At 46.3% G+C, this 21,233-nt stretch overlaps 1 protein-coding gene across 11 annotated transcripts in view; it reads left to right on the top strand.

Annotated features, from left to right (window-relative positions):
- RBFOX1 (RNA binding fox-1 homolog 1) overlaps positions 1-21,233 on the top strand; it is a 2,434,604-nt gene that overhangs the window by 988,485 nt on the left and 1,424,886 nt on the right. The window lies entirely within an intron of this gene.

Below are 21,233 nucleotides of genomic sequence, written 5' to 3'. Positions count from 1 at the left end.
CATTTAGATTGCTTCCTTCAAATTTTATTCTTTTCTTGTAGCCAATATGCCTGTATGCGTTTGTGCCATCTCAGAATTCCGAGGGGGGAGGGGGCGGGGGGCAGTGTTGGGCAAAGGGAAGAATTGCATGGATGTTTATCCTAAGAGTAAAAAGCATTTCAGTGAATAAAATGAAGATAGAGTGTTTACCTTACACTCTAAATAGGTGAACCAGACATCAGGTACCCAAATGCCTACAGAGGGTCAAACAGATAACATATATGACTGACATGACTCGAGACAGTTGAGATGGATGGGGGCTGGGGAGAGCACACACCTTTTCTAAAGGAAGCATCAGCTACTCAGCTCGTGAGATTCTTGCCATGCAAAATATGGTCTCAGTGCAGTTGGATATTTTGGCTTATCAGGAAGAGTCAGAATTAGATATTTAATATTGGTTTTTCAGCACCAGCAAATTGTTCATGAATTATTTTAAATGGTGAATGGTTTAAACATTGTGTACACGTGGGCCACTTAGATCCACTGACTTCCTTTTGTCTAAGTAGGCTTAGTTCAGAACTTCTATAAAACGGGGAACAGTAGATATGAATGTGCCCTCTTATAGAAAGAATAACTCTCACTCATCAGCAGTGATTGAGCGTCTACTTCATTCTCAGCGCTGTATGAGATTCTCCAAGAGGATATCAAATTAGGTAGACAGTGTAGAGTCTTCTTAGGTTAATGCACATGGGGAAATTGTGTTTTGGCAGTTGGCATGTAAATACTGGATTGTCCTTTTGCATGTCTCTCTGTGATGATGTGTAATTCCAGAAATGTTCCTCTTGTTTTGAGTCCCTGGTGGGAAAAAGAATGAACATAAATACGATGAATTTAAACAGAATGATGAGCTATTGTACTGTGTTTTTAAGTCATTCCGTATTGTTTAAGGAGACAAAGGGATAAGCAATATACATCTTTATTTAGTTATTTTGTTTCTTCTAAGGCCCACTAGCCCCACCACCATCAGATTGCTGGATTCCGCTGGGGATTCTGATGCTGGTTCTCCCTTACTTGTTTTCACTGTGACTCTGCTTTCCAGCCCCTCTCCCTCTCCCCCGACCTCTCTCCCTCCCTCCCTTCCAGCTCCATTTGTGGCAGAAAGCTCTTAAGTGAGTCTTTACACTGGAGGTTTGTATGCTCAGCCCATCAGTCTGTGTGCTATTACCGAGTTTTATCCTCTGAGTACATAGCCCGCAGTTGGGTTTGAATATTAAGTGTCAAACTCCAGCGCACTGGTGAGAGATTTGCAGCGGCCAGCAGGTCCCTCCCGAATCCCTAAAAGCTGCTGGGCACTCTCCTCGCTGATAAGCGGGCTCATTTCACACGTGTCAGATTACCGAGGTGAAGCTGCTGATACCCTGCACGATGCTGGTGGGACCATCCGGCCTCCTTCCTGAGATGAGGAGGGGACAGGGGACCCCTGCTCAGGAGGAAAGCGTGTAGAGCCGGCTGCTCACAAATGTGAAGGTTACTTCCCAGAGCCCTGGGAGCGTTTTGTCAGTTTTGTTTGCACAGAGATAGGGAGTGTAGGATTATGATCCTTGGCACTGATAATGTCCCCTGGGCCACAAGTTAATCCAGCAGGACACCAGATGTAACATAACCATTTTCTTTGCACATTTCTATGTGGTTATTGTGGAGGGTGGGAAAGGAATGAAAAGGCTTAGCTTGGGAGATAGGCATCAAACAGCATCTCTCCCTCTTCTGCAGAGAAAGCAGAGCCCTGGGTCCGCATGCACTGAGTCATGGCAACAGTCATTCTTTGCACATTTAGTTCCCGCTGTGTGCTGGGCACCTTGCAAGATGCTGTGGGCATGGAGGTGAAGCTTCCACTTGACTTCACAGAGATCCCCTCCATGGTTCTAGTCATTTCTCCACTCATCCCCGTTCGTCAATCACTGGTTGTCAGCTTGGTGCCAAGTTCAGTGCTAGATACTCAAATAAGAAAGAGGACAGGACTTCGCGGGCTGGGGGGGCACTAGTGGTAAAGAACCCACCTACCAATGCAGGAGACTAAGAAACGTGGGTTTGATCCCTGGGTCGGGAAGATCCCCTGGAGGAGAGCATGGCAACCCACTCCGGTGTTCTTGCCTGGGAAATCTCATGGACAGAGGAGCCTGGCGGGCTATGGTCCATGGGGTCACAAAGAGTCGGATGTGACTAAAGTGACTTAGCACTCATGCACGACACTTGTGTAAATTTGTCTAAACTCAAAAAAGGGCAAAAGTTTGATTCTGAAAGCAGAATAGTAGGTTTATCACTAAAAAGCTGGGTGGCCATTTTCTTCAAATCCTCATATTGCTTATCTGGGAAATGGATATTAAAGCAGGTACTGCCTCATAGTTCAGTATGATGGTCAGAGGAGGCAATGATTTTTTGAATTTTTAAATTTTGTATTGGGGTATAGCAGATTAACAATGTTGTGATAGTTTCAGATGGACAGCAGAGTGTCTCAGCCATACATATTCATGTATCCATTCTCCCCCAAACTCCCCTCCCATCCAGGCTGCCACATAGCATTGAGCACTGATAACCAACAACGCCCTACTGTATAGCCCTGTGCTATACAGTAGGGCGTTGTTAGTTATCCATTTTAAATATAGCAGTGTGTACATGACCATCACAAACTCCCCATCCATCCCATCCCCTCAACCTTCCCCACTGTTAACCATAAGTTTGTTCTCTAAGTCTGTGAGGCTGTTTTGTATTTTGTGAATAAATTCACTTGTCTCATTTCCTTTTAGATTCTGCGTATAAGGGACATCATGCAATATTTCTCTCTGTCTGACTTACTTCATTCAGTATGGATGGATGGACAATCTCTAGGTCCATCCACGTTGCTGTGAATGACATTATTTCATTCATTTTAATGGCTCAGTAATATTTCATTGTATGTATGTACCACATCTTTTTTATCCATTCCAGAGGAGCCAGTATTTTAAGAATGTTAAGGACACTGAGCAGTAAGTGTTAGCTATCAGAGCTCCTTAAATGGACTGCCCAGAAAGGTGAAAGAGAAAGCCACTCAGTCTTGTCTGACTCTTTGTGACCCCATGTACTATACAGTCTATGGAATTCTCCAGGCCAGAAAACTGGAGTGGGTAGCTTTTCCCTTCTCCAGGGCATCTTCCCAACCCAGGGATCAAACCCAGGTCTCCCTCATTGCAGACAGATTCTTTACCAGCTGAGCCACAGGGGAAGCCCAAGAATACTGCAGTGGGTAGCCTATCCATCTCCAGTGGATCTTCCTGACCCAGGAATTGAACTGGGGTCGCCTGCATTGCAGGTGGATTGTTGACCAACTGGGCTATGAGGGAAGCCCATACTGCCCAGAAGGAGACGACAAATGGGTGACCACTGATACATCATAGGGTGGACACCTGTGGATCTGCTGTCAAATGGTGGCTTACATCCCAGCATCACCACTTCCTGGTGACCTTCCCATTGTGGTGACCTTGGGCATGTTATGAACTTCTCTGAACGGTGGATTCCTCATCTGTAACATGAGGATGCTGCTGGTGTACAAGAGCTCAGTTCTCCTGCGTGGTGTGCTCAACATAAGCCATCGCCTATTACCCTTTTCCACCACTAACAGAGCTCAGAGTAACTCGCAGGGCTACCCGCAAGCCTCCCAGCATTATACACCACAGGTAAACAGCGGATCCCTAATGAGGCAGAAGATAATGATCAATTCAGGTGACAAATTTTTGTTTTGCCCTTAGGTTTGCAGAATAATAGGGGTGTGACAGCTGCCGGAGCTTGATAATTTTTTTTTTTTTTTTTTCCAAATCAAGTTCAAGGCTGCTGCAAAGTATCCGAACTTCGCCTTTAGCTAAGTAGAGCCTGATGGGTTCAGTTAAGGTAGCACACACGTGTGATTCACCAAGACCTTTTGTTTTTTTCTTTTTTCCTGGGTTGGTAACAGTACTTATTAAAAAGTAAAGAGACCATTAGTGCTAATGTACCAAGGAAGGTTCAAGATTGACAAGCCGTCTTAGGGGAGTGTTTCCCAGAGGTTAGCCCTTGGAAAGGAAACAGATTGTGGTGCTTTCCAGTGTTTGTCAGATGTAAACACAGTCTGATGTTTGAATGTGTCCCGTTGCCCTTTGGGTGTTTGTGGAAAATCTGGAATGACAGTCTGGTTTGTTTCCTGGGTGACCAGGCAGCCCCTACAAGGTAACATGGAGCTTAAGAAGCCAAAGAGTGGCACTGAGTAGGCACACGATGGAGTTGGAAGTAGCGGGTGAAAGAAAGCATGGGGACCTTTACCCACTTCCTTGTTGTCTTGGTTCTCATCTCTGGCACCACCACCCCCTTCCCCAAACTGTGTGCCCTGGTGAGGAGCCTTTACCCAGCCACAGTCTGATCTAGAAGCCTCCTGGGTGATGGCTTAGGCGGTGGGAGCTTCAAAAGGGAGGGTCACGCTGAGGACTAACAGCACAAAGAGGTAAATGCAAGTGCCTGAAGCCTTGACACCCTGGGGACTCATCTGAACGGGCTGATCCATTGTCTCTTTTTCCTTCCCAGTGTGTCTTTTTTTTAAGGCTGTCATAAGCCAGGCTAATTATTGGGCTTCCCTGATAGCTCAGTTGGTAAAGAATCCACCTGCAATGCAGGAGACCCCAGTTCGATTCCTAGGTTGGGAAGAGTCACTGGAGAAAGGATGGGCTATGCACTCCAGTCTCCTTGGGCTTCCCTTATGGCTCAGCTGGTAAAAAATCTGCCTGCAGTGAGGGAGATCTGGGTTTGATCCCTGGGTTGAGAAGATGCCCTGGAGAAGGGAAAAGCTACCCACTCCAGTATTCTGGCCTGGAGAATTCTATGGACTGTATAGTCCATGGGCTTGCAAAGAGTTGGACACGACTCAGTGACTTTCACACAAGCTAATTAATATCATTCTTAAGTGGCTTCAGTGAACCTGGCAAATGTAAAGACTCTAAATACATTAAGGCACTCATTCCTAAAACAATTTTCTTGAGAGGAGTGGTATTATTTTGTTGTTGTTCAGTTGTGTCCGACTCTTTGTGACTCCATGGACTACAGCATGCCAGGCTTCCCTGTCCTTCACTATCTCCCAGAATTTGCTCAAACTCATGTCTGTTGAGTCAGTGATGCCATCCAGTCATCTCATCCTCTGTCATCCCCATTCTCCTCCTGCCCTCAATCTTGCCCAGCATCAGGGTCTTTTCCAGTGAGTCGGCTCTTTGCATCAAGAGGCCAAAGTATTGGAGCTTCAGCATCAATCCTTCCAATGAATATTCAGGATTGATTTCCTTTAGAATTTACTGGAGATTGAGTTGATCTCCTTGTAGTCCAAGGGACTCTCCAGAGTCTTCTCCAGCACCACAGTTTGAAAGCATCAGTTCTTTGGTGCTCAACCTTATCATCCAACTCATACATGTGTACATGACTACTGGAAAAAACACAGCTTTGACTATATGGACCTTTGTTGGCAGAGTGATATCTCCAGTTTTTAATATGCTGTCTAGATTTGTCATAGCTTTTCTTCAAAGGAGCAAACATTGTTTCATTTCATGACTGCAGCCACTGTATTGTTATGATTCTCATATTACAGATGGAGACCTTGAGGCTCAGAGAGGTTGAGTAACTTGCCTCAAGTCACAAAGCCAGCCAGTGATGAAATGCAAATAAACAGGTAAAGCAGCTTCAGAGACTGTGTTTTCCAGTAGCTCCCTGAACCTCTATTTCCATCTCTGTAACTTCCAGCCCATTCTGTACTGCATGGCCAGATGGTCTCTGAAGATGCAAGTCAGAAAATGTCCTCCTCTTCCTCAGATGTCCTTCATGGATCCTTCATGGCTACCAGTTGAAGTCTCAGTTCAGTTGCTCAGTTGTGTCCGACTCTTTGTGACCCCATGGCAGCATGCCAGGCCTTCCTGTCCATCACCAACTCCTGGAGCTTGCTCAAAACATCCATTGAGTCGGTCATGCCATCCAACCAGCTCATCCTCTATCATCCCCTTCTCCTCCTGCCTTCAATCTTTCCCAGCATCAGGGTCTTTTCAAAGTTGAAGTCTAAGCTCATTTATTTACCATGGCCAAGAACCTGACCTTTGGGGGCTGATGGGTCTCAGTGAAAGGCAAAGACCCTCTGTTTATCACTCAGATGTCTTTAGTAACCAGGCTCTCTGAACTCAATTTCCTTGGCTGTAAAGCTAGCATCAGAAGCCCCTGCTTCACAGAGTTATTAGGGAGCCCCTGCCCTCTGTTAGTCCATGGGAAGCACCAGGCAGAGCTCCTGGAGGCAGGCAATAAGTATTCTTTCCATTGGTGCTGTCATTGGGTATGGCCCAGCCAGCCTCCTCCATCCAGTCTCATCTTTTCCAGGATCACTCCCCTCACCGACCTTCCCACATTCTGGCCAAGGATGGCTCAGGATCCTTCAAGATGCCATGGAGTGCCGTGCCTCCACCTGGGTAGCCATACTCTCTCTTTGCACTGCAGTATTGCCAAGCCTTCATGCTCCCCTCCTCTGACTGCAGAACAAACAAAACCTAATTATTCTCCGTGAGTCATCTCAGTTGTCGCTGTGCCCTGTCTGTTTCCCCCCACTGCCGCCCGCGGGTTCGAACACATCCCTCCACCCCTGCTCTGCGTGGAGCCTGGTTTTGCGTTGCTCTTCCATCAGCTGTTATTAATGTGAGCTCGTTTAGAAAATGCAGCGTCCCATTCATCTCCGAATCCCGAACTGTACCTGGCCCCATGCTTTGATGGTTTTTGCAGAGCGGGAGCTCAGAAAATGCTGAATGGATTAATGAGTGGATGCACACATTCAAAAGAACAAAAATAACTTCCATTCTGTTCCCTTTTAAAAACATTTACCTCCTCTGAATTGTCATTGAAAAAAATCCTTGAGGATTAGAAATAGAAACTAGAAACTTTGGGAATGATTTTTTTTTTCCCTCCCCCTTTGCTTCTTTAAGTTGTAGACTTAAGATGCCTGCGTGCATGTGTGCTTGAGTTGCTTCAGTCATGTCTGACTCTTTGCAACTCCCTGCACTATAGCCCACCAGGCTCCTCTGTCCATGGGATTCTCCAGGCAAGAATACTGGAGTGGGTTGCCATTCCCTTCTCCAGGGGATTTTATGTATTTTAAATCTGAAGGAAATTCTGCTTACTTAGACTATGGCATTTCAAAGAGTTGGACACAATTGAGCGACTAACACACACGGAAGCTGTGTGAATAACCTGGAGTTTTGTATGTGTGAATGCGGTATTTTTGATGGCTGTCACGTGGTCTAGAAGAATATGGACCATAGGTGGAAATTAAATGAATCTTTTTTTTCCCCCACAACTGACTGGCTAGAAGTTTGCTTTAGGATTAAGGACTATTTTCTTATTAAGTGATACAGCCCTTATTAAAGCAAGTACCTGTCTTAACAGGATCCTTTTCTAATTTTTGTGAAAGTTTTGAGCACGTTGGGTAAGTGGGAGCATTCTTTGTAGAGGGAAAGTAACTCACAATTGTTGGAAAGATTCTTCAGTGAAGAGAAGTGACAGAGAAAGTTTAGAAGAGGATCTGGAGTTTATAGTAAACGTTCTATAAATGCTCCTTCTGAGACCAAAACATGAAGCTTCACATAATCAAAGTTGCTAACATTCATCAGAGAGGGACCTGTGTGCAAGCACTTTCTTTTATTTTTTTTTTGCCGTACCACCTGGTATGTGGGATCTTAGTTCCCTGACCAGGGATGGAAACTGTGCCCCCTGCATTGGGAGCTCAGAGTCTTCATCACTGGGCCACTAAGGAAGTCCCTGCAAGCATCTTGCAGAGTGTTTTCAGGCACTGTTTCCTTCAGTCCTTGGAGTAGTCCCGGGGTATCGGGGCTCGTCACTTGCCAGGGGACAATGCTGAGGTTCAAGGAGGTCCGTAAATGTCTCAGCGTCAAACAGAGGAAAAAAACAGAACCCGAGTTCTGCTTACTTTAGGTCTTGAGTTCTTGCCATTAAATGTTATTGTCGCTCATGACAAAGCCAGAGAAACAAGTAGTTCTATCTTGAAATGTCCTATATTTCTTGTGGCAGAGTCTACCGTATTTATCACTTGCTTGAAGTCATGCTGTAAAGAAAATATCAACCCAAACAAGTCTGGATGAGGTCTCACATTAAACACATAACTTTTGACAATGACCTGATGTGGCCTTCGGAACGTTTACCAAACTTTTCATGACTGATCTGATTTTACGGCACCCCCTTGTCCCTGCCGGGGTTGCTGAGTGCTCTATCGATCCACCTTTCTGCCGGGCTATTTTTCTTTCATTTCATTGTCTTTGTTTTTCTGGAACATTGTGCCAAATGGCTTGGTGGTGCTTTGCTGAACCGTGGGGAATTTTCTTGTATCTTCTGAAATCCACTGCATTTCTTTGAGAATTAGATATTCCCTTCTGACTAGATGGGTTTTCTCTATTTTTGTTTAATTTGTGGGGTGGAGGGGGTTAGAGTTTCATACCAAGAGGTACACATGATATATTTTATCCCACTGTTGTCCTCTGTTGAGACTTAGGTACACTTTTTAAAAATTGAAGTATAGTTGGTTTATATGTGCTAATTTCTGCTATACAGCAAAGTGATTCAGTTACATATGTATAGGCTTCAGGAAGATCCCCTGGAGGAGGGCATGGCAACCCACTCCAGTGTTTTGCCTGGAGAATCCCATGGACAGAAGAGCCTGGTGGGCTGTGGTCCATAGGGTTGCAAAGAGTTAGACACGACTGAAGTGACTGAGCATGTGCGTGCACACACACACATATACACACATACACATACACGTATCAATATATATTCTTTTTGAAGTATTTTTTCCATTATGGTTTATCACAGGATATTGAGTGGAGTTTGCTGTAGGAGCTTACTGTGTACCCATTCTATCAATATATATGCTAGTTTGCATCTTCTAATCCCAAACTCCCCATCTATCCCTCCCCACCCCTCTTTCCCCTTGGTAACCATGAGTTTGTTCTCTGAAGACTTAAAGATACTTTTATGGAGGCTTTGCTCCATACAAAGCCTCATTTTGTATGAGGGGCTCTCATTGATTTTCCTTCTCATGAGAATGCATGTGAACCAGATCATCCAGAGAAATTAAAAGAGCAGTTAAAATCATGAAGGTACAAACCCTTTGTTTTTGCAAATGAGGAAACTGAGGCTCGGAGTTAAGCATCCTAATCAAGGCCAAACAGCTAGTTAATAGCAAGAATAGGCTTAAAAAGCACATACCTCTGTTAGAGACTACTTTAGGAGACAATTTTTTTTAAAGCCTATGTTTTTCAGAATACCAGATTTCAGAGTGTGGACGGGGGTGCTTTAGATGGAAGCAGTGTAGCAATGCATCTTTGAAAAGTCACTTCGGCCGCTTGGAAGCAAAAATAAATAACAGTATTCTCAGCAAAAGCACTTGATGTATTTCCTATAGAGGTCTCTCCCGGACTCACGAGCGGACCCCACCACAGTGATTCTGTCGGCATCTGATGCTTATGGTTCTTATACATAAAGATAACTGCACCAAGCTTGCCTTGATAGTTTTACCATTTCCTTGAGATTACATCCTTGAGATGATGAGATCAGCTTGAATTTTCAGTGTAGCTGTGAGGCCTTTCTTAGGTTGAAATGAATTCTGATAAGCTGATTATCTCTCTGAAGAAAATATGATGTCCACATCCCTCAGCCTAGTTCCTCTCAGGTTAGTGCCATTTTTATTCAGAGACATCTACCCTGGTCTGAATTAAATAAGGTAATAAGATGCTCTGGAGTCCAACACATATTAAATAGAATTTTTTTTTTTTTTAATTGAGACTTTCAGAGAAGAGGCTGGGTTTTCTTTATGGTCCATTTTCTTGCTCCATGTTGAAGTAGATGCTGGCAGCTAGCTTCCTTTTCTTTAACAGAGCAGTGAGTTATGGGCCGCCAAAATAAAGTGTTCTCAGTGGTGTAAATGAAGTGACCATCTGAGCAAATACATCACACTGTGTACTGAGGGTTTTTCCCTTGGCTTTTGCTTTGGTTTTGATTGTTTTTGTTTGGTCTCTTTCCCTGCCTTCTCCATGACATCTGGTTTCTGCTATGGTTATGGCTGTGTATTGCTGACGCATTAATCTTGGTAACAGAAATGGAAAGCTTCTTTTCACTGAGAAGGAGATTCAGAGTGAAAGGTGATTGATGGCTGAGTAATATTCCATGGGATTGAAATGTATATACTATTGGCGTGTGTGTGCATGCATGTGACTGACTCACTTTGCAGTACAATAGAAAGTAACAACATTGAAAAGTAACTGTACTCCAGTAGAAATAAAGGTGATTACTGAACAAAAGCATCATGTATTTGCAGTGACATGCTTTGTACCCCAGCTCTGTAAATCCCTTTGTATCTCAGCCTCTTGTGAGCTTTCTGGTTGCTGTATCTGTTCTGCATTTCCTGTCAATGCTTGATCGTTGCAGCCCAGACCCCAGCCTACCAGGTGAAAACCTACCCCATTTGAGTCATGGGGGGATCTTTCTCCTGGTGCCCTGTGTCTGCTGGGGAGAGTTCAAAGGCTCGGGAGCAGGGGTTGTTCTCAGAGGAAGAGACTGTTACTTAGAATCACTAGGTCTGAGAGACCCCCCCCCGGTGGTGGTGGTTGTTCAGCTGCTAAGTCATGTCTGATGCACACCAGGCTCCCTGTCCTTCACTATCTCCCAGAATTTGCTCAAACTCATGTCGATTGAGTCAGTGATGCCATCCAACCATCTCAGCCTCTGTCGCCCCCTTCTCCTTCTGCCCTCAGTTTTTTCTGACATCAGGGTCTTTTCCAGAGAGTCAGCTCTTCGCATCAGATGACCAACGTATTGGAGCTTCATCTTCAGCATCAGTCCTTCCACTGAATATTCAGGACTGATCTCCTTTAGGATGGACTGGTTGGATCTCCATGCAGTCCAAGGGACTCTCAAAAGTCTTCTCTAGCACTGCAGTTCTAAAGCATTGGTTCTTCAGACTTCACTAGCTTTGGGCAAAACTGAGATGCACTTTGTCCACCATAAGTGCTCCCCAAAGGTGCCCAGCCCTCAGTCTGGGTCACGCTGTTCAGGTGCCTTGCCCACATGCAGACAGCAGCGCGGTGCCTGCATGTATGCACTGTAAATTCCTAAGGGAAGGGTCCTCGTGCCCTTCTGGGGTTCAGGCCTCGCCCTCTCCCAGTCCTCTGTCCAGGGAAAAGGAAGGTGGGGAGGAGCCAGGCTGGACACCCGCATTCCTGGGCAGGTGCCCTTCTTAGAAAAAGGGATGTGGGTACAGGAGCACAACAAAACACCCCCTTCTTCCTTACTCATCAGACACCTTTGTTCTATAGCCTCTCTGCGCGATGGCGATGCTGACTCAGAACCACATTCTGCTGCCCATTGTGGGTCTGGCCACAGGGCCTAGAACAGACGGTCTTCTCTGCTTCTACAAGAAGAACCTGGTGATGTTTCTCACCTGAAAGGAAAGACATCTTTCCCCTCACACCACACCCAGAAAGTTTTAATTTTTTAGAGATTGCAATAATCAGGTCTCCTGTGTGTATGTCCTTTCACAGAGTTGCTATCGCCTGCTTTGAATGCAATGTCCTGTCTTGTGGACTTGGTGGGGAAAAAATAATAATATAAATACACCTTGAATTTTCCCTACAGTTCAGCTTCCCTGTTTCATACCCGTTCTCGCTGAAGAGTGCAGTGGAAGAAAAAGAGCCTCGTTGCCTTGCACACGCCCTGTTATCTCTGGTGGGTTCAAATACAGTTTCTCTGAAGAGGCTGTGGTATCCTTGCTCTCCCTGGCCTTGAATCTGAGAGTCTGAGGATTTCTTTGAGTACACACAGCAGCATCTTTTTGACAGACAGTGCAAATTAAAAGATCCGGTGCGGCCTGGGAGCTGGGGACCCACACATGCCCCTGGGGTTTTCATTTACAGTTAGGCAGTGCCGAGACAATTATTGCTGACAGGGAGGCAGAGGCTGGTGGCAGAGTGCGTGTGACAGGAGGCTCATGCCAGCCCATAATTGGGAGGATTACTTTTAATCAGACCATACCCTACAGCCTAAACATTAGAAATCTCCTGTAAGGCCAAGACAGGAAATTAAACACACCAACAATAAGCCTCAAAGCGGGGTGGCGGGCGGGGCGTAATATCCTTAGTCTCTTGAAGGTCCCTGGAGCTTTGGGGAGAAGTTCAGTTCCCTGGGGAGGGGGACCGGAAGCATCTTCTCACGAAGCAGCCGCTGATACTATACCTGAACCCTTGCTGGATGGGGTGTGTACAGCAAAATTAAATGCAGCAGGCAGACTAATTGATGTTTATTGCATCTAAACACTGACAAGTCAAAGATAAGCCTTGGAGCAGCAGCTACAATTGTATTTCATCAGTGAGGGCAGAGCCCCTTTCCTTCCTTAGTTTAGGAAATCTTAAAAGACACCTGGGCTTCCCAGCTGGGGCAGTGGTAGAGAATCTACCTGTCAGTGCTAAGGACACAAGAGACACAGGTTCGATCCCCGGCTTGGGAAGATTCCCTGGAGGAGGAATTGACAACCCACTCCAGTATTCTTGTCTGAGAAATCCCATGGACAGAGGAGCCTGGCAGGCTATGGTCCATGGGGTCGCAAAGAGCTGGTCACTGCTGAGCCGCTGAGCCCACAGGCACAAATGACACCTACTATGTGCCACATGCTGTGTTGGCTGTTGAACTGCCTGGGCTCGGCTGTCAGAGTCACCTGGATAATCTTACTTCTTTGGCAGCATTTTGCAAAGCACCTGTGACATCGTTTCTTGGAAGGACTGCTGTTGGCCAGGCGCGCATCATTGTTGGGTGTCTGGCTCGATGGCCATGTATTGGCTAGCAGTGCTGGGTACTTAACAGTGTATAATCCTCACACAAACCCTCTAAGGAGCAAGATTATTCCCACCCTCCCATAGGTAAGCAAACAGAGGCTCAGAGCGATCAAGAAGTTTGCCCAGAGTTACGTATCTAAATGAATGGGAGAATTGATTTTGAACCCGAGTCAGTGTCCCAAATGACCCTCGTGCCATCGCTCATGAATAAGGAGAAGTGTGGCCTAGAGTTGTAAAGCGCTGAGGATCCAGTGAAAGAGACAGATAAAGGCACCGATATCTGCAAGTGATGAGTACTCAGAGGGATACTGAGAGCGGGAAGTGGGAGTTTGGCAAGGTCTGTGCTGTGCTTGGCAAGGGTTCCCTGAGGATGTAAAGACTAGGTCTCTGTTCCCAGGCAGATGAAGAGAGAACAGACTTCTTGGCAAGGGAACCCGCCAGGGTGAAGGCATAGTGAGGAGGGCTTGGGGGTGGGGGGTTATTTATTTATTTTTAAATATATATTTGTTTATTTGGTTGTACTGGTTCTAGCTGCAGCATGCAGGATCTGTAGTTGCAGTATGTGGGATCTAGTTCCCTGACCAGGGATTGAACTCAGGCCCCCTGCATTGGGAGTGTGGAGTCTTGACCACTGGACCATCAGGGAAGTCCCTGGAATCCATTTTGGTTTAGAACTATTGGCTGTTGGATTTTGTTCTGGTTCAGCACGAATGTGAGTGCTAAGTCGCTTTAGTTGTGTCTGACTGTTTGTGACCCCATGGACTGCAGCACGCCAGGCTTCCCTGTCCTTCACCACCTCCCAGAGTTTGCTCAAACTCATGTCCATTGAGTCGGTGATGCCATCCAACCATCTCATCCTCTGCCACCTGCTTCTCCTCCTGCCTTCAATCTTTCCTAGCATCAGGGTCTTTTCTAATGAATTGGCTCTTTGCATCAAGTAGACAAAGTAGTGAAGCTTCAGCAACCATCCTTCCAGTGAATGTTCAGGACTGATCTCCTTTAGGATTGACTGGTTGGATCTCCTTGCAGTCCAAGGGACTCTCAAGAGTCTTCTCCAACACCACAGTTCAAAAGCATCAATTCTTTGGCGCTCAGCTTTCTTTATAGTCCAACTCTCACATCCATGCATGACTACTGGAAAAACCATAGCTTCGACTATTCGGACCCTTTTTGGGAAGGTAGTGTCTCTACTTTTTAATATGCTGTCTAGATAGGGACCACTGAGCAGCTGGGGAAGAATGCGTGCAGTCACCATCATCAACGTGATAAAGATATAGCTTCTGTATCTGAAGGCAGGGCTGGTGGAGAAGTCGCCAGCTGGGGGAGATGCCACCCTTTGTGACACATGACTCTTCTGTTGGCAAGTGACAGAGATGCGGTCAAAGTAGCTCAGAAAATGGGTACATGCAGTACCCAGCACAGGAGTGAGTCTCAGCCCTGAGACGGGAGGTGTGGTCAGTACCAGGAGGGTCAAGTAGGTCCTGAACTGCTAGGTCATCTGGCCACGAGGCAGCCCCTACTGTCTCCCAGAACCCTCCAGCCTCTCTTGTTTCCCTCTCTGCTCTGTTCTTCCTGCTCCGGGGCTTGGTGGCTTCTGTTCTTATTAGGTTCGTGGTAGAGAACAGTGACCCCACAGTACGCAAGTTCTCGGTTCTAGGAGTCGGCGGAAGCTTAGCAGGGCAGTCTAGATTCCTGGGAGGAAAGGAACTTGGATCAGGTGAGGTTTCATCCCGTCAGAGCCCTCATGGAACCAGAGTCGGTCCATCAGACCTGATTTCTGGACTGAGCTAGGCGGAGGTGGGTGGGGAGAGAGGAAGCTCTTAGAGAAGATGGTCACCCTAAGTGTGTCTGGAGTTAGCTACTGGGTGGGGAAGCCTGTCTTCCTCCCTCTCTCCTTTCCTTCCTCTCTTCCTCCCTTCTCTCCCCTCTCCACCCCTATGCCTCCTCCCTGCCATCATTCCTTCAGCAAGAGCTTTTCACGTGCCATCCGTGCCCACTGCAGGGTGGTCAGACCTAGAGTTAGACAGGTGAGCAGACAGACACAGTGACAGTCCCTGCCCTCATGGAGCCCGCTTGCCCAGTGACACAGGCCACCTTGAATGAGAAGAGCATTTTCCTCTCACTGTGAAATGACAGCTGGGAGATGCGCTTTGAAGAAAGGATAATGGACTCGTGAGACTGTGGGGCAGGGCCTTCCATGAGGATATAACAATGAGAGTTAATTGGGTGTTAAGAGCATCCCAGGTCAAAGACACAGCATCCCTGTGGCTGGTGGGGAGTAAGGCGTGACCCAGAACTGGTCGGTCGCTGGGGTTGGTACCCGAGGGGGTCTGGAGGGAGGGTGTGCCTGCTCACTGAGAAGCAGACAAGGCTGGGCCTGTGGCCAGGAGCCCACTGTGCAGGCCATCAGACCATGTGTCCCGGGTGTGGGTTTGGTCAGCAATGGAAAAGGCAGCCATCCATACAGGGTTTAAATCATCAAGTAACATGGGCATATCCATAGCTTTTCAACACACCTCTGCCTGCTCCTTGGGGGGCTGAGAGGGGCAAATGTGGAGACAGGAGATCCTAGGAGCCCATCGTGGTTGCCCATGTGCAGGAATCTATGGAGCAGGGGGTGGCTGACTCAGCGGAAGTAGAAGTGATGCCGTAGCCAGCCCTGTTGAGAGAGTCTGAGTTAGACTTAAACTCCACAGTGCCTGCCCAGGGGTCATCAACTCCAGCGTCTTGGAAGTAATTGGTTCGCTGTTCTGTGCATCCATTTGGATGAGCACAGAGGTGACCGTGGCTAATGCATGGAGTGAGCAGCTCTGCCTGACTTTGTTCCGACGCCCTTTCCCTTTCCTTCCCTCTCAGCTCTTTAACTGGGGCATCATCTCAGGGCCGTGAAAATTCCATCCAACTTCATCAGGATCCAAGATTCTCCCCTTTCTGTCATTTGCAAGAGTAATTGCAAACTCAAGACAGCTTTAGTTTTGTTTTATTTTAAATGGCATCACTGCTTTGGAACTCTTAGGTCTTTAGATATTCCCTGCTGCCTGGTGCCATTGCTAATGACCGTTTCTATTCTCACCTTGTAACAATGGTTCTCAGCCTTCGTTTTTATAAAACAATCCACCTAAAGGATTTGTCAGATTCTTATTAGTGTCAAGGGTGGGGGAGTATAAAATTCGTTTCAACTGCGGGTTGGATTAAAAGCAGATATAAAAATGTGGGCATGAAGCTGACACGGATGTGAAATTAACCTTATCCCCCTGCATGCCAAGTAGGGGAGTGCCATAGGTAGCCATGATGCTCAGAGAAGACTTCTTTCTGGAGTTGAGTTCAGTGCCCTCACTTGGGGTTTAGCACCTTGGGTCAATGAGGCAGGGCTTCCTGGACTTTCCCAGAGTGGTGAGCAGCTAGGGAGAGGTTGGGCATTGTGCCAGGGAGCAGGGCTACTGGGCTGGATAAAACACTGTCCTTGAGGACTTCCTTGGTAGGTCAGTGGTAGAAAAAATCCACCTGCCAATGCAGATGACACAGGTTCGATTCCTGATCCAGGAAGATCCCACATGCCGCGGTGCAACTAAGTGTGTGCACCACAGCTACTGAGCCCGAGCTCCAGAGCCCCGTAGCTGCAACTGCTGAAGCCTGTGCACCCTAGAACCTGTGCTTCTCAGCAAGAGAAGCCACCCCAGTGAGAAGCTCACAGACCACAATGAGAGACTAGCCCCCCACTCACTCAATTCAATTCAGTTCAGTTGCTCAGTTGTGTCTGACTCTTTGTGACCCCATGGACCACAGCATGCCAGGCCTCCCTGTCCATCACCAACTCCCGGAGTTTACTCAAACTCATGTCCATTGAGTCAGTGATGCCACCCAACCATCTCATCCTCTGTCATCCCCTTCTCTCCCTGCCTTCAATCTTTCCCAGCATCAGGGTCTTTTCAAATGAGTCAGCTCTTTGCATCAGGTGGCCCAAGTATTGGAGTTTCAGCTTCAACATCAGTCATTCCAATGAACATTCAGGACTGATCTCCTTTAGGATGGACTGGTTGGATCTCCTTGAAGTCCAAGGGACTCTCAGGAGTCTTCTCCAACATCACAGTTCAAAAGCATCAATTCTTCGGCGCTCAGCTTTCTGAGCTCAGCCCACTCACTGCAACTAGAGAAAAGGCCAAACACAAGGAAGGCCTAACACAGCCAAAAACATATAATTAATTAATTGTTGTCATTGCTGCTGTTTTTCAGTTGCTAAGTCATGTCCTGCTCTTTGCAACCCCGTGGTCTGCAACATGCCGGGCTTCCCTGTCCTTCACTATCTCCTGGATTTTGCTCAAACTCATGTCTGTCGAGTCGGTGATACCATCTAACGATTTCATCCTTTGCCACCCCCTTCTCCTCCTGGCCTCAATCTTTCCCAGCTTCAGGGTCTTTTTCAGTGAGTCAGCTCTTTGCATCTGGTGGCCAAAGTATTGGAGCTTCAGCTTCAGCATCAGTCCCTGCAATGGATATTCAGGGTTGACTTCTTTTAGGACTGATTGGTTTGATCTCCTTGCAGTCCAAGGGTCTCTCAAGAGTCTTCTCTGGCACCACAGTAGAAAGCATCAATTCTTCAGCCCTCAGCCTTCTTTATTAATTCAATATTATTATTTTTTTAAAGAAATCTTTATAAACATTGTGCTCACCCTCCAGGAGTTCACAACCTGGACAGCCCAAGGCTACACTACAGGGGTTAGAAAGAGTGTGTGATTCTTGTTCAGATGAGGGATATGCAAAAGGCTGTGGGACCCTGGGGGAAAAAATCAGTCCAGTTGGATGGGTCAGTCAGTCATGGCTACAGAGAGAAGCTTCCATTTATGTGGACTTTGAAGAGTGAGTTCAAGAAAGACCAGGTGATGACCAGCTCTGGAAGGAAGATGTGGTCAAAGTGTTAGAGGCAGGTAGTGCCTCGTGTCTTTCCAAGTATTTCAGTTTCACTGGACCATAGGATGTGCAAGGGAGTGTCTTAGGGGGAAGGGTCCCCAACCTCCAGGATCTAATGCCTGGTGATCTGAGGTGGAGCTGATGTAATAATAATAAAGTGTACAGTGAATGCAATGCTCTCAAATCATCCAGAAACCATCCCCCGACCCAGGTCCATGGAAAAAATTGTCTTCTAAGAAATGGGTCCCTGTGCCAAAAAGGTTGGGGACGGGTGCCTTAGGTGAGGGAGGAGGAGACTGGAGAGGAGGCGGGGCAGGCTTTAAGAAGATTGACCTGACCGAAGGACCTGTGATCAGTATATCTGTGGATTTATAATCAGTCTGTCTAGGATCTACTGGTGCTACTATTTCTATTATTAGGAGACAGATACTTCTCCAGCCTAGGCATGCTATGAATTTATAGAAGTTCATCGATAGCTTTGACTGTTTGTTTCCTCGGTCCTTACTCTTCTTTCCACCTCTTTGGGTTGTGTTCTTCTGATCATTGAGATCTCAGCCCTGTTGTCACTTCCTTGGCACTGCCTTCACCGGCATCCCTGACAAGATCTGTCTTCCCTGCTAGACTGTGGGCCCCAGAATGACAGTGCTTGGCTTTAAAAAAGGCTTAATGAATAATAACAGAATTTTTAATAGCACCAATTTTGTGCCAGGCACAATGCTAAATGCCTTGCAAATGTTAACTTTGATTACTAACCTCTATCCATTGAGGTATACACTATGTTGATTCCCATTTCTCTGAGACAAAGAAAGGTTAAACGACTTATCTGTGGTCACAAAGCTAGTAGGCAGTGGTGACATGCAGGGATGGATAGATGGATGGATGGACTGAATGGAGGAAAGAAGGATGGAAGGGTAGTTGGATGGATGGGGAAGGGAGGATCGGGAATGTGGGTGGGTGCATGGATGGAAGGAAGGAAGGAATGAGGACTGAATGGAGGAAAGAAGGATGGAAGGATGTGTTACTGAAGCAAACTTCAGTCTACTCTCCCACTCACAGCAAAGCCAGTCTTCTGACACGGGGCTGTGCTGAAGGAAAGTGCAGCATCCACTGTGGGCACCAGACAAGGGGTCCAGAGCAGCTAATGCTCAAAAAACCCAAACTCCCCTTGTGGGTTTCAGGAAAGAGTTTTAAAGGGTAAGGTGAGGCAAAGAAGTCTCAGGGTGTGTGATCAGCTCATGCACACACCCTGATTGATGGTGAGGTTATCAGGGCTGTGTCACTGGGGTTAACATTATCAATTCTCAGGCTCCAGCTGGTCTGGGGTGCATACTCATGATCATCATGTAGTTAAGTTTGTCCATTTGGTGGGGGTCTTAATATCTGTAAAACAACTTAGGAATGGGCATTAGATACAATTATCTAGGTACTTCAGTGGAGAAGGAAATGGCAACCCACTCCAGTATTCTTGCCTAGAGAATCCCGTGGACAGGGGAGCCTGGTGGGCTGCTGTCCATAGGGTTGAACAGAGTCGGACACAACTGAAGCAACTTAGCATGCATGCATGCATTGGAGAAGGAAATGGCAACCCACTCTAATATTCTTGCCTGGAGAATCCCATGGACAGAGGAGCCTGGTGGGCTGCCGTCTATGGGGTCGCACAAAGTCAGACACAACTGAAGCGACTTAGCAGCAGCAGGTACTTCAGGGAGGAACTAAAGATTCTGTGACTGCTTTATGATTAATTTACTATTTAAATTGCTTATATTCTCCTGGCCCTTTTCAACCTTGGTCTCACCATGTTTATATCATTTCAATCATCAATTCTTTTTAATGGAATATCTTTTTCCAGCCCTTCACTTTCAGTCTGTATGCGCCAGTCCAGGTTCGATGCAGGATACAGGAAGCTTGGGGCTGGTGCACTGGGATGACCCAGAAGGATGGTATGGGGAGGGAGGTGGGAGGGGGGTTCAGGATTGGGAACACGTGTACACCCGTGGTGGATTCATGTTGATGTATGGCAAAACCAATACAATATTGTGAAGTAATTCACCTCTAATTAAAATAAATAGATTACAAAAAAAAATCATCAATTCTTAAGCCAAGTTTTTATGACTCAGGGGAGACTTGGAAGACCAAAGCTTTTCTACAAATGAACAACAGGCAGTGAACATGGTGGGTGTCTGTCCTTGGAGATTCCATGGAGTCCCGTTGAGCCCATGGATAAGCACTGTTCCCACCATCCTCACCCTTCACAGCTGTCCGTACCATTAGAATTCTTCAGACACTGGTCTCTCTCTTTCCAATATTTCGGAGCCTCTCAATATTATCAGATGTTCTGATTTATCAACATCAGTGGACTCGCTAAATGTGAAGTTAAAAAAATGATTCATCATATTTACAAAGGGGAAGCATATACTTTAAATATATGTTTGTAAATAATGTGTATCATTGAGCTCTGAAATGTGTGAATTGCATTGAGTCTGGGTATAAGTTATAGAACTACTTTGTAGGAGTAGTTGAAAGAGCATTGGGTCAGGCTTCTAGGACACTGCAAACCGGTTCCACCTCTGCTACTTAAGTTTCTTCCAGAGAGGAGTCAGCTCAGGGCCAACTCTCTTTTGTATCTGTGTGTGCATGCTAAGTCACTTCAGTTGTATCTGACTCGTTGTAGCCTGCCAGGCTCCTCTGTCCATGGGATTCTCCAGGCAAGAATACTGGAGTGGGTCGCCATGACCTACTCCAGGGCAATCTTCCTGCCCCAGGGATCAAACCCATGTCTCTTGGGTCCCCTGCTTTGGCAGGTGGGTTCTTTACCAGTAGTCCCACCTGAGAAGCCCCCTCTTTGATATAAGGCTCCATATACGTCTTTCAGATCTATTAGTAAATCTTGATTTTTCTGGCTGAAGATGACCTTTCCGCCAACTCACTGAATTATATGATATTATAATGGCCATTTTCAGTTCAAGTGATATTTGGTTTATTTAAATATTAATGAAAATGAATCTTGCTCCTTCTGATTGGGTGATGATAGCTGTGTTTATAAAATGTATTATTTATGGGACACCTTATATCAGTTTTCTTCATTGTAAAATGAAGTCACTTGGAACCTTTGCTGTCACGGAATTGAGCATTACAGAATCTTTGAGTTCTAAGATTGAAAAGAAATTTAATGTTGGTTTCATCCTGCCTACTCCAATGCAGGAAATTCCACAATAAGAGCATTAAAAGATCAGCCTCCCATCTTTCCTTGAAGACATCCTGTGACAAAGAGTTCACTGTGGAGGTTAGGAGCATAGCAGAATGGTTCTAAATTTGTTACCCGGTTTCCCAAGTTCAAATCCAGGTTCCACTACCAATATGCATACTTTGTATGACTGAGCTATCTGAGCCTTGGTTTCCTCTTCTGAAACAGAGAGACTGGGAATGCCTTCC

Source organism: Bos indicus x Bos taurus, chromosome 25, assembly GCF_003369695.1.
Source record: "Bos indicus x Bos taurus breed Angus x Brahman F1 hybrid chromosome 25, Bos_hybrid_MaternalHap_v2.0, whole genome shotgun sequence".
Lineage (NCBI taxonomy): Eukaryota > Metazoa > Chordata > Mammalia > Artiodactyla > Bovidae > Bos > Bos indicus x Bos taurus.
This window is presented reverse-complemented; position numbering and strand designations above follow the sequence as displayed.